The sequence below is a fragment of the Ciconia boyciana genome, chromosome 29, assembly GCF_034638445.1.
Source record: "Ciconia boyciana chromosome 29, ASM3463844v1, whole genome shotgun sequence".
Lineage (NCBI taxonomy): Eukaryota > Metazoa > Chordata > Aves > Ciconiiformes > Ciconiidae > Ciconia > Ciconia boyciana.
Window position 1 is genome coordinate 144,694 of NC_132962.1, and position 13,286 is coordinate 157,979.

Here is a 13,286-nt window from a genome sequence, read left to right on the forward strand (position 1 = left end):
CCCTGGAGGCAGCCCTAGGTCCGCCAGGACTAGGATGCCAGGGAGCCCCAGCAGAGGATCCCTAACGGTCACCTATGGACTTAAGTATGCATGTGGCAGAGACATTTACATATATTAATGAGTTCCAAGATATCTCATGTTTATGTAAATTAATTCTCAGAAATCTTATGAATATGTATGATTTTGCAACATATAATCTCTGCAATTTTGCTTGTTTGTCGGAGCACTTATGGTGGAGCGATCCCCAGTGCTGCCCAGTGCTGTAATAAAGGATGCCTGCTTCCTAGTAACTCCGTTGCTATTGAGTTTTATTTCGGGAACACTCTGAAACTCCGATTTGTCTGCTGGGAGATTCAGACTTTAAAGGGTAGTCTCCATGAATTTTGTTTCAGAGGCACCTCCCCGCAGCCTACTGATTCCTATGGGGAGGTTGTTGAGAAGATGGTCCCAGGCTCTTCACTGTTGTGCATCACACGAGGATGAGAGACAAGAAAGAGCATTGGAAACATAAGAGGCTCAGGCTGGAGAGCCAAAGAAACTTTGCCCCTAATTTTGGTGTAGGCAAATGACTCGCTCCCTCTGTATGCAGAACTGATTGTATTTGATTTGAACAGTGTAAAACCTTTTCTTTTAAAGATGCACATAAATTGTCCAAAACAATTCACGGCCAGTGCTTCCCCAGCTCTGGTACCCCTGGCTGTTGTGGTGGCTGCTCCTTTGGCCCCTGTGTGACTGACTAATAAAAACCCCACACTGGAGAAGCGAGGGAAGGACGGTGGGCTCATGGAGCTCAGAAAAGAATGTTAGGAAGTGACTACAGCTGTTGTAAAGGAAGCTGAACTTACCTCAACACCAAGGGGATGGGACGGTGGCCTTTGTTATAAATAAATGGCTGTATCAGTTGAGTGGGTAAACTGGTTATGTAAATGGTCTTGCCTAAAATAATCATTAGAAAGCATTATCCTCCTGAGCCAGCTAGACCAGCATGGGAGAGCTGTGTATGTGGCACGTGGCTCAGCCCAATATAGAGTGTGAAAGTCGAACACCCAGCAAAATACACTTTGAAGAGAGAAACGGGCTTTAGCTGGCTTCAACCCATGTACTCCTTCCAGGTGACTGGGGACACCCAGCATCCTGACGGTGCACAGATAGCTAGAGGTAATGGGAATCGTATTTGCCTTCTGATTCAGCTGTATATAGAGCAATTGCTCCATTCTGCTTCTGTTGTGATTTTGCTATATTGTGATTGCAGTATATTAAGTAGATATCATTTCTCTAAATAAAAATCCCCCCTGTAACATCAAATATCCTCAAATAAGTAAATTTAGTATTAAAACTCTAAACCCTCCTCATGTGGAGTAGCTGAAAGAACCTGGTCAAAGAGTATAGGACTCTGACACCCTGTCACCTGCCAACTAGTTGAGAGCACGCTCTGCCACCTTGTCTCCATCACTTGTGAGGAGTGGACATTGCATCAGCACTGGTGCCCAAACTTGGAAGACTGCTAGTGAGCGATCCTCTCGTGGGGTGTTGTGCCACAAATTGCAGCCTGATGGGCAGACATGAGAAGGGTTCTCAGTCCCCCTCCACAACCTCTTATTGGACTCAGTCTTTGTCATCTCGTCAGTGAGGGTGTTATGGGAGATGGTGTCAAAAAACTAACTCAAACCAAAGTAAACAACATCCTTTGGTCTCCCCTGTTTCCAGCATGTTCTGCTCCATCCTCTTCCAAAGGGCTGAAGCGAGGCCGAGCAGCCTGTGCTGCCTGGATCTTCTTTCTGGCCCTTCCTGAAGACAGGAGCCACATTTGCTTTCTCCCAGTCCTCAGGAACCTTTCCCAGCCACTGCAACATTTCAAAGATCACTGAGAGCGGCCTCGTGGTCACATCAGCCAGCTCCCTCAGCACCTGTGGGTGCATCCCCTCAGGCCTTGACGTGGCCCTGGCACGGCCCCCCTGTCTCTAGCAAAGAAGGATTCTCTCTCCATTGGTGCAGCCGTGAAAGGAGATTTATTGCCATAAGTACCCCCGGCCCGCAGTGGTCCACAGTCGCAGAAGATCTCGTCTGCCTCTGGCCGCAGGCAACGGAAAGCTGCAATGACACAGGAGGGACGATGAGGAGCTGGCCTTGCTGGGTCTTCCCCTCCTGCTCCGAGCCAGGCCTTTTGCTGCAGGGCCTCTGACCTCCTCCCTGACATACAGAGCCAGAGCTCGGCTCCGCCTGAACCTACCTGAAAATAGGAGCCTCATTCGTGCTGCCAGCAAGAGCCACTAAGGCCTCTTGCTTTTTCCAGGATGTCTCCTGAGGTATGGGACAAAGAAGCAAATGTCAGGGCACTGCCCCACAGCCCTGGCTTGTGGCCCTCCCCTACACCTGGGACATGCTTGGGGAGCTGGAGGGGAAGGCTAGAAAGATCAGCACTTTACAGTCGGGACACAGCAGCAGGCAGAGCTGAGCGTCGCGTCGTGCAGGGCCCGGCCTCCCCACCAGCGACGGCTCTGCAGCCCTTCTCCTACGCTTGCAGTGAGCCCTGAGCAAACCCTTCTGCAGCTGCCCTCCCGAGGCCGGCCCCAGCCCTGGCCTCCCTGGGCAGATGGGGAAAGCGCAGGCCCTCATGGCCGTCTCGGCGGGGAGCGCAGCATTGGGCTCCGCTCGAGGCACAGCCCTGACTCTCACCTAGTACTGCGATGGCGGCAGAGTGCAGCGCCTGGCCGTTCTCGAGGCGGCGGCTCCTGGCGATGCTGTGGAGCCTGTCCAGCATAGCAGGGGCATCTCTGACCTAGGGGGAAGCAGAGAGGCACGATTTCTTCTTTGCCCAAAAAGGCCCCTCTGCTGACCCACAGCCGGTCGGCTGGGTGCGCCACAAGGGGAAGGACAGAGAGAGAGCAGGTGTCCGGGAGGGATGGCCGTGTTGCAGCACCAGCTACTCGGCTCGCATCCTGCCCACCCTTGGCGTGTCGCCTCGTGCTCCCCTCTTGGTTCTGGGGAAGGGCCCTGCGGCCGCAACATCACCCCGGGCCACAGCTCACTCACCAGGCAATGGCAAACTTCGTACTGCAGCTCGGCTGCGCTCAGCCCAATGGAGGTGATGATGCCCTCCTGCACCTGCTCTGGCCCCAAAAACGGAGCGCAGAGATAAAGAGTGGTCCTGCACACCTGCAAAAGAGAGTCGTGCCATGTCGGTCCTCCCCCATTGGAGTGGCTGGGGTCCTTCCCAGGAAGCTCATCCAGCTGAGCTCTGCTGAGCTCTCCCTAGCAGAGGGGGCTGCCCCAGACACAGTCTCCAGGCAGGGAGGGCACTGGCTGCAGCAATTCGCCAAGCAGCTTTCTATGCCTTTCTACAGCTTTCTATGGCTTTGCCCCACATAAGATCTGGGGGCTCTTACATTGGAGACTTCAGGGTCAGGATCCCGGAGGTGCAAGAGAAGGCTGACCCAGGTTTCCCCCACCTCCCTGGTGAAGAACGATCTCTTCCCCGAGGCGGAGGAGGCCAGGACGGCGTAGAGGCTGAAGGCCGAGGAGCGAAGGACCTCTGGCTCCTGCAACTCACAGACCCCATCTGGTCAGCTGGGTAACGAGGGCACCTTCTACCAGCCCCACGGTAACAACTGTGCGCTGCCGGCGGAGGACGGCAGCCTGAGAAATGGCGCTCATCTACTCATTCCCACCCTCAAGAAACCAGTATGTAAAGAACCAAAACAAGAATCAGTGATCAGTAAATCAGTGTGCTTGAATACGGTTCTTTGGAAAACGACGTTTTGGAACCCAGATTTGGAAAGAAGGTCGCCTCATCCAGGTTCCTTCCCTGCCATGTAGGTCGTGAGTCCAAGTGTGACTCCCAGTCTATAGGGAGTCTCAGGGCACCTAAGCATTCTTTCTGGCAGGGGAGCTGTCTAATGCCTGAGAAACCCACAGGGGCGTGCAAGAGACCCTGTCGTCCTGGGGGAGACATAGGCACTGGACGGCACAGCCCATCCTACCCACGGAAGAATGGGGAAAAAGAGTCAAAGCAGACGTTCAGCCGGCAGAGACTCTCCACGCAGCGTGGGGAGGCCCTGGCCCACCCCACACCTCTCAGACAAGCAGGAGAAAGAGTTCTTTCACTCACAGCCTCAAAGAACATCTTGGTGGACCTGGCGATGTCTTTGAAGGCAGACCCCAAGCCCTCTGCCTTCAGCTTCCTCACCACCTCAGCCAGCGCCAGCATGCTCTCAGCAGCCACCTCGGGACACATGGTGTTCTCCAGGCCCCTCTGCAGCACCTCCAGAATGGCCTCCTTGTGCTTTCGCACCTGCAAAGCCAAGGACACCCACAAGCTTCTCACTAGTCCTGGCCCAAACAGCTCCTCTTTACCATCGCTTATGTTTTGCACCAGGAGGTGCTGGCCCGTTATGATCCCCTCAGGAAAGGCACTCAGACTCTGTAAGCTGTCTTTTAACACGCTATTTATCAGAGCTAGCACTATAAAGAAAGAGAAACTAATAGAGACAGTCCCTTTGGATGCTGGGAACCTTGACTTGGGCAGCATTGACAGTGCCTCCGATCCCCGTGCAGGGCGCTGTGCAGACCCCGCCTGCTGGGAAGGCTGAGGCTGTTTTGGCCATTTGAGCTGTGACAGGATTCTCCTACAAGGCCATGCAGGTGGCGTCACCACTGGTACATGGGGGAGCTGCCTGCAGGCTCCTCAGTTGCAGTGAGCTGGCTAAGCTCCTCCTGAGGCCAAGGGATGTGCACGGAGCAGCACAGGCTTGGGCCTCCTTGGCTTAACTGTTAGGTGGCTCTCTAACTCCTTGAAGGGCGATAGTCTTTGGTCAGGATCCCTTCAGCTGCCAAGGGCTGAAGTTCCTAGAAACCAGCTCAGAGGAGATGTCAGCTCAGGAAGCCTTGTTTGGCACCAGGTTTCCCCTTTGCCACCCTGCTGACGTCAGAGAAAGGAGCGTGGTCTTAGCAAAGAGCCCCATTTGCCTTTGCTAGCCTGCCCGAGCTCTCAGAGCCCCGTGCAGCTCTCCACCAGGTTCTTGCCAGTGAGAGGCTGCAGGCAGAGAAGGGAAAAGTTGGTCTCACCTCCTTGGGTGCTCTCCTGACTGCATTGCCCAGGCCTCTCACTGCCATCTGCCGCACGGCGCTGATTTGGTGCTGTGATTTCTCCACCAAGACACCTAGGACACTCTCCAGGAACTTCTTCTCCGTGACTGGTGGGTTCTTCATCAGCTGCAATAAAGCAACGTTCCTGTGAGTGCCAGGGTGCCACCTAAGCCCAGGCACAGCATGCGAACGGGCTTTGTAGAAACCAGGATCCATTGGATCCATTGGATGATGACACTCTCTTCTGGCACCTTCTTCCCTCAGAAAGAGACACCCCAAGCAGCAGTTTCCTAAGAGAAGCCCTCTGAAGCCTTCCTTCCCCTCCTGTTGCCTCACCTCAGCAAAGAAAGCCGTCGCCGTGAGCTGCAGGTTTTCCGAGTGGCAGTTCAGCCACTGGGAGAGGGCCCATATCACACCCCTTGAGACAAGCTGGTTGCGAAGCAGGACACTGCACACAGAGCACAAGAAGGCGACACGCGGTCATGCGGCAAGACCAGACCACAGGCCATGACCCAAAACTTCCCCTGCTCTGATGCAGGTGCTGTTCAGCCCCGCATGACAGCTTCCTGGCACACGGGAATGGTCCTGGCAGCCATTTCCCTGGGCACAGCCACCCACAGGAAAGTGAGACGTAGCCCCAGGGTCTCACCTCGTCAGGAGACACACGCCAGTGGTGTGAGCCCGCGGGTTTTCGAGGGATGCCCATGCTCCCTGCCTCCATAGCAGCAGCAGCCATCTCTTCTCCATGCACCTGCTGAGCACCAGCTCTAGAGCTTCACGGTAAGGGCTGGCAAAAAGAAAGCCCAAAGACATGTCAAATCGCAGCACTTCTGGGGAAGATTTGTCTGTAGCAGAGATAAAAAGCTCCGCTGCCTTGGGAGGTGTTGGTCCACTCATCCCAAACTCCTCCGAGCTGGAGACCAGGTACCCCTGAAATGATGCTCTGTAGCATTCAAGCCCATAAAGCTCTCAGAAAATGGGCATTTTCATCGTTTGCCATGCCCCAAGCCACTGAGAGCAGGAGGAAACCCAGGGTCCTTGGGCTCACTCGACGCCAGATGCCCAAGGTGCTCCCTTAAGGGCTCTTCTCACCAGCACATTATGCAGCATGACTTGCAGGTCACAGACAGCCCCAATTTGCCTCAGCTCTTGAGGACCAGGAGCGAAGGCAGAGACCGGTGCTATGAGGAAGCAACACGATCGGTCTGCCCACCTATAGATTTTACAGGCAGGAACTCTGCTGCTGCAGCCAAGCCCTGTGGTCACACCCTGCCAGGCCACAGATTACAGGAGCTAAGTCTCTAGGACACCAAACCACAGATGGCCATGGCCGGAGCTGGGCCACGGTCCCTGGGACAGGAGGGGTCTCCCCCATCTGCGGGCTGCTAGGCCAGGCCAACCCCATGCAGGGTCTCTTCCCAGTCAGTGGAGGGAGAAGGACACACTGCCATCGAGGTTGCACAGGAGGCAGGACGAGAGCAGTTGGTGGTGCCAACCCTGTGGCTCCTTCCTCTCTGGGAATGGACATTTCTCCAGGGAAGAAGTCAAGCCAGCCCTGACAACCTGCCGCCACGCCTAAGAACAGGGCAGGCCAAAGCGCTCCCTCAGCACCACAAATGAACACGCCTGGCTGGGGAAGTAAAGCTCCCCAACTTCCCCGCCCCTCCTGTTCCTTACCTGTGTGGCTTGTCCTCACTCCTCAGTGCACTGAGGAAGAGCCCTCTCTGGTGTCTCAGAGGGGGAAGCATCATCTCCTCCCCCAGCGCCTTGCTGAGCTCACCCAGAAGGCCTGGAAGGAGACAGGGAAGCAGGCGCTGGACCCCTTCCTCGGTCGGCAGCACAAACACCACCTCGGAGATGGCACGGGGGAGCTAGAGGGAAATTCAGCCAAGAACCACCAGTTAAACAGGGGCTTTGCCCACCAGCGCAGTCCCGCTGCCTCCCTCGGGGAGCTTTTGCTGCCTGCAGGTCTCACGCCAGCGACAGCCTTGTGGCCCAGGAGCAGCAAAGTGTCCCGGTCCCTCACAGTGCTCACAGTGCTGAGACACCCCAGCACATCACCCCTGTGCAGTCTCCCCAGGCATTTGATAGTTAGAAAGCAGATGCAAAGCTGCAGGAATGCCTCTGCCATCGAACATACCATGAGGGACTGCAGAGCAGCCTGGCTGTGGTCCGGTTTGTGAGCGGAGGAGTGGGGCCCGGGGCTGTTCTCTCCCGCTGCCTCTAATTTCTGTGTCAAGTGCTTCAGGACCTGAATCCCAAGGACGCTTCTCCCCAGGGTCCTCCACAGCTCCATTGCGTCCCTGCAGGGAAGAGACATTCACCCTTCAGCTCGTGTCCTTGGTACCTGTGGTGCCCTCACCAGAGGCCAAACGCTCTCCTCGTCAGCAATGGCTCTTATGAGACCTGGTTCCTTCCAGAGACAGGAGCGCACGGCCTTGCAACGCTCAGACCTTTTGGGACACAAGCGACCTTCTTCACTGGATTCCCCCTAACACAGGCAAGCCGTGGGGTCTGTCTTTAACCACAGTGGGGCAAGGTGGGAGGGCACAGACCTGTCCATGGGCAGATGTTTCTGGAGGAGGCTGTCAACCACGGGCTCATGGTGAAAGCAGGCCAGGAGATACACCGCCTGGAGCAGGACCGACCTCTGGGTGCTCTGTTGCATGGTCTGCATGCATCTGTAAAGGATGTGCAGGACTGCTGGCACCTGAAAGGAAGAAGGCGAGAAAGAACGCCGCAATGCATCCTTTCCCCGTACCTCGACGGGACACAAACATGGTCAGTTAGTGCGTGAGCAATGCCTGCTCCCTTGACACGTTGTCAGGGTCTAGTCCTAAACCTCACCCTGCCGCTCTGCCCGAGCCCTGGCTCACGGGTGGGGGTGGGTGCGCTCTTGGCACGCAAACATGCATGCACACACGCACGCACCCTCAGTCGCTGCAAGTGCCTGGGCCCAGTGGTGCCAGGGGCTGAGCACTTTGTGCACACTGAAGAGATGGACAAATTTCACCCTGAACAGCCTGGATAACCCTGACCGCCTGGCTGTGGCAATGCGAGATCAAAACCAAAAATGCTCCTCAAGCCCTTAAAGAAGCCTCGCAATGAAAGGAGAGGAACGGGAAGGTCAGTGCGTCCCAGAAGTAACTGTCTCACTTACAGCAAGGACCTGCTCCAGGGGGGGACTTTGGACTGCACGTGCCCATGTTGTCCCCACTCCATGGAGCAGAACACAGCAGGAGGTGCTAATGCGCAGCTCAGACGAGTGATACCCCTCAGCTCTGCACTCAGGCTGTGTTTCTTTAGCTCGTGTCAGCTGCACGAGGTGGAGTGTGACAGCCAACAGAGAAAAGTCAAAGCCAAACCGAAAAAATGTCTCTTGCCTCCTGATATATTAGCCGTCCACACTTTTCCAGAAAGGTTGTCATCCACACCCCAGCGGCCCATGCACGCTTGTCTGTGGCACACTTCAAGCTTTCTGTGACGGTGCTCATGAAGTCTGTGGCCTGTGCTGGGGGGAAGTACTTGCACACAGTCTGGAGAGAAAGCAGAAACAGGAGAGACCCAGTCACAACTCTCTGGCTCTGCAGAATGGGAAGGAGCCTTGAAGGGACTCTGAGTTCAGCAGTTTGCCTGTCATGGAAGGGGCAATCACAGTACCCTCCTGCCGTTTCTATTTTATGTAGCCGAGAGATTTAGAAGTGTCTCCTCCCACCTTGTCTGCTTATCCGCAAAGCTTGTCTTCTGACAACAGCACTCTCTCACGCACACGCTCACACACAAACACACACAGCCCACATGGTATCCGCTCCTTGGACAGGGTGCCTAAAGGCCAGGCACATCTCGAAGCCTCCTGCCACTTGCTAACACCAGAGGTGCTGGCGCAACAGCTCCCTCTGGAAATGGCGCAGGAGCCTGGAGGGAGCAGGGGGACGTGCAGGAACCCAGGCACCAGGCCCCCACCCCGGTCTATGGGGCCAGTTACCTTTGCTATTTCGTTAGAGGTCTCGAGCAGAGGCGCGTCATCGGGATTGTCCAGCCCTTTACACAGGTGCCCAATGTCAGCCGCCTCGGGTGCCACATTCCTGGTCTTGGCTGGGAAAAGCACCGGGTGAAAAGGAGAGACACATTTACAGGAGCCCAACCTTCGGCCCCAGCTATCGAAAAAGGAGGACCCAGGTGGGGGAAGCAAAGGCCAGGGCCCCCCCGAACTCAGTGCAGCGGGATGTGACCAGCTAGGCTCTGCAGGCAATAAATCCTGGACTGGGCAGACCCCTCCTCTCCCTGGCGCTGCCTGCAGGGGCTGCGGGGAGCTGGCAGATGCCAGCCCCTGCTGCCAGCAGCTGCCTCCCCAGTTCCCGCCACAGGGCACGGATGGCTCTGGGAGGGAGGAAACGTCCTCAGCACAGAGGGATGCTGAGGCAAGAGCTGAAGCGGAGGCAAGAGCTCACTTCTAACCAATTTCTCTGTGGGGACAGTGATTTTGTAGGGCCACAGAGTACCCTGTCTGCAGCCTTCCTTCATCACAGAGAGCATTTCTTTCTGCGGAGAGCAGAGTGGCTGGCTGGAGAGTGGTTTAACCAGAACCCCCTGCCTCACGCTCTGGGCCTGCAGCTGAGGTCCCTGCTCCAAAACTCTGGGCGGCTAACTGATTTCCCCTCTGGTCCTGCACAGGAGATTTCCTTCCTGGCAGGCATGTGTTTGGGGAAGCCATCTGGGGAGCTGCCTCTTGGCAGCAAGGGGAAAGGAACCCTCAGAGTTTCGGACACCTCACCCAAGGTACTTGTCTGAGCACCCCGTCTTGTCTGGACGTGGAGGGCTCTGTCACAGAAGGGGACAGTGCCTGGCATTGGAGACGAGGTCCTGCCCTTAGAGAGCAGTGGGGGATGGCCCTGACTGCCCCGGGCAGAGAGAGGATGGAGCGGGTGGGGGTAAGAAACCAGGCGAGCGTGTGGCCTCCCCTTTCCCTCCCAGGGATGAGGCCCGGCCCCACGGGATCCCAGTGGCACGAGGCAGTGAAGAGTGGGACGATCGGGCTGACCAAGCCTGGGAAGCACCTTCTCTCCTCACCTTGCATTTGGAGCAGGTGGCCCAGGCAGACCCCTGCCCACTGGCGGGATGTGGCCAGGGAGTCACTAGTCAGAGGGCCCAGCAGCCCCACCAAGAAGCCAAACTGCTCGCAAGCACATCCTCTCTGCAGGGGCAAGAGGCAGGAAAAGGGTCGCAGTCGGCCCCGGTGCCCACTCACCTCTCCCAGCCATGCTGCCTGGAGCAGGGACCAGGCAGAGGGGAGGGCAGAGGGGCCTCCCTGTCACTCCACAAGACCCGGAACCCAGCGCCCAGCCAAGCAGGGCCCTATTTCAGGGCCGTGACTGGCAGGGAGGGGCATGGGGCATGCAGTGGGTCCCTACTCACCATGGCCTCGAATCGCTCCTCACAAGCACCCAGCAGCTGGGTGCAGACCTGCAAGGCCCTCTCCCGCTCCCACGGTTTGGCCGAGGTGAGCCAGCACTGCAGGACCTGGCGCAGAGGGTATCTTGTCTCACAACGGGCATCTTTCTCTCCCTGACATCCCTCTCCCTCTCCTTCCTTCTCTGGACCCTTCCTTGAAGGCCTGCCCTGCAGCTCTGCGTGGCCCCCAGCCCCACTGAGCACTGGCAGGGAGGGGCATGGGGCATGCCCTTCACAGCCCCGCTCTCTAAGCCCCCACATCTCTGCCCCAGCTCTGGAGCGACTCTTTCCCCGTCACCCCATGGCTACTCACATGGACCACGTCCTCAAAGCAGACAGAGGTCACCTCTGCCTCGAGAAGGGCTACTATAATCTGGCCCAGACCTTCCAAGCACAACATGTGCAGAGTCTGAAAGCAAGAAAGGAGGACTGAGGTTTGGCATCATGGGGGCTGCCAGGGTGCGCTGAGGTGGGATCCCGACCGAGAGGTGGGCAGGGCCAGGATGGCGCGCACCTGCATGGTCTGAGTTTGCCTCACTGTCTTCCTTCTCCCTTCCATCTCCTCCTTGGAAGGAAGGGACAAGATGGTGTGGCAGCACTCAGCCAGCAGGCTGCAACTCTCCTCCCTGCTCAGAGATGGCTTCAGCTTCCTGGCCAGAGAAAACAGGAAGAGAAAACAGCAAGGGGATTTACTAGCTCTCTCCAGAGCGGCTCAAATGACAACTGGGTTTGTCCTAACCGAGAACCCCAAATTCAGAACCCCTAGCCCATGCCAGCAAGCACTGCCTTCAGCTCCAGCACTTCTGCTCACTCCCAGGCAGCAGGCAAACCCTCAGCCCCAGGGTAAGGAGACCCCAGGGCTGCCTTGCCTTGCCTTCTCTCCTTACCCCTGCCAGCCCGCTGGCTGGAGACCCAGTGCCTTTCCCCCAGCCCAGAGCCGCTCTGCTGCCCACAGCTCCCTGGGCACCACAGCCCAGCGCTGTCTCTTGCAGATGTGGCTCCTTAGCCCTGACCCCCCCGCCAGGCCTTCAAGAGACACTCGAAATGAGTGTCTCTTGACTCATAAGGTCTATGGGGCATAGACCTTACCTCAACTGCACCAGGCCCAGAAACACTGGGTACACCACGGAGTGCCAGGGCTCCTCCGTTGTCCAGTCCTGCAAGTTCCAGACAGACACATGCCAAGTGGGCAGTGGGGACAGGCCTCTTGGCAGGGACAGGCTCTGCTGCCAGACCCGTGTAGGCACACCTGCACACTTCTACTGGCCGGGCTGGGTATGTTTGAGAGGGCCAGAGCACACAGGCACCACAGGAAGCTCTTCTAGCCAGGCCCTGCCTGCCACGCTGCCTGCGACCCATCAGCGTTGAAGGACATAGAATGCCCTGTTCCTACCAGCACCCTCACTTTGTAAAGCGGCTTTGCCCAAGACGCGGTTGAATTCAACAAGGATGTGCCCCACCATGTCCCTTGCTGAACAGCTATGGGCGCTGGTGCTGAGCAGCTCCTTGATGAAATCCAGAACTGCCCTCCTCACCTGCCATGGCTTCCCACCCATCAGACCTCTGCCCCCGCACATGGCCCTGGGCGCTAGGGCAGAGCTCCTCACGCACACCAGAGCCCCAGGGACGATGGCAGAATGTTGCCCCCAGAGGAGACAGGCCCCAGCGACTCTTGGCTCCCTTCTGGCCCTACCTGGATTGCTCTTCTGTTGCCTGAAAGAAGCTTCAGGCCTTCTCTGCTCTCCCTGTTCCTTCGCTAAGGGCTCCCTAGCTCCTCTGGCACCCAGCAGCTCCCTGACACCTTGTGGTACTTGCACAGACCCCATGGCCACGCCAGGCCTTGTGTGCCACCTTACCTCGGTCACCCAGAAGGTGTCTTGGGCATGCCGGTACTGGTACAGGAGGAGCTGGTCCCAGGTGTGCTCTCGGTGCTGCTCGTCGTGCAGCAGGACACCAATCATGGCAGCCACCGCTCTGAGGACAGCCTGCTTGTCCTGGACAGGGAAGGGAGGGCTGAAGATCTGCCTAGCGCTCAGCAACCCCTGGCCACAAGTCTACCCTTCCCAGAGAAAGGGGTTTCCCCTTCCCTTCTACCCTGCAGAAGAAGGGCTTGCTCCGGAGGACAGAGAGCATTTCCCCATGCTGGCACCCAACACCCCCCCGCTAGAAGGCCCCGGGATTTAGCTGCTTCCTGCCAGGGAGCCCCCAGCCCTGGGCACAGCAGGCTCCTGGCCTGGGCTGCTTTCTCGGCCCCTGGGCTGGAAAGGCAGCTATGCTCACCTCTTCCTTCTCGCAGCCCAGCCAATTTTGCACCACATAGCAAAAGAGTGGGTAAACGTGTTTGCAGAGCTGTGCTTCCCCCATGCGAGGGAAGGAGCATTGGTCCCAGGAGTGGAAGTAAGTATTGACCCCTTTCGACCACTGCTCCAGAACTGCACCAAAAGAAGGGAAAAAAGGGGCACGTGAGCGTCTGCAGCAGGGACGGTACCTTGCACCCTCACCCAAGCCTGCTTGAAGCACAGTCCCCAGCTTGCCAGGATTTGGCTTGAGACCAGATCTGGATTCAGGAGCAAACTGTGCGCTTGAGGTGTCTGCGCTGTTTCTCTCCTCCTCCCCATCACAGCCTCTCCTCCTCACAGCCCTGTTCCCCTCCAGCATATACCCACTGCAGCCCCTTCCCTTCCCTTCCCTTCCCTTCCCTTCCCTTCCCTTCCCTTCCCTTCCCTTCCCTTCCCTTCCCTTCCCTTCCC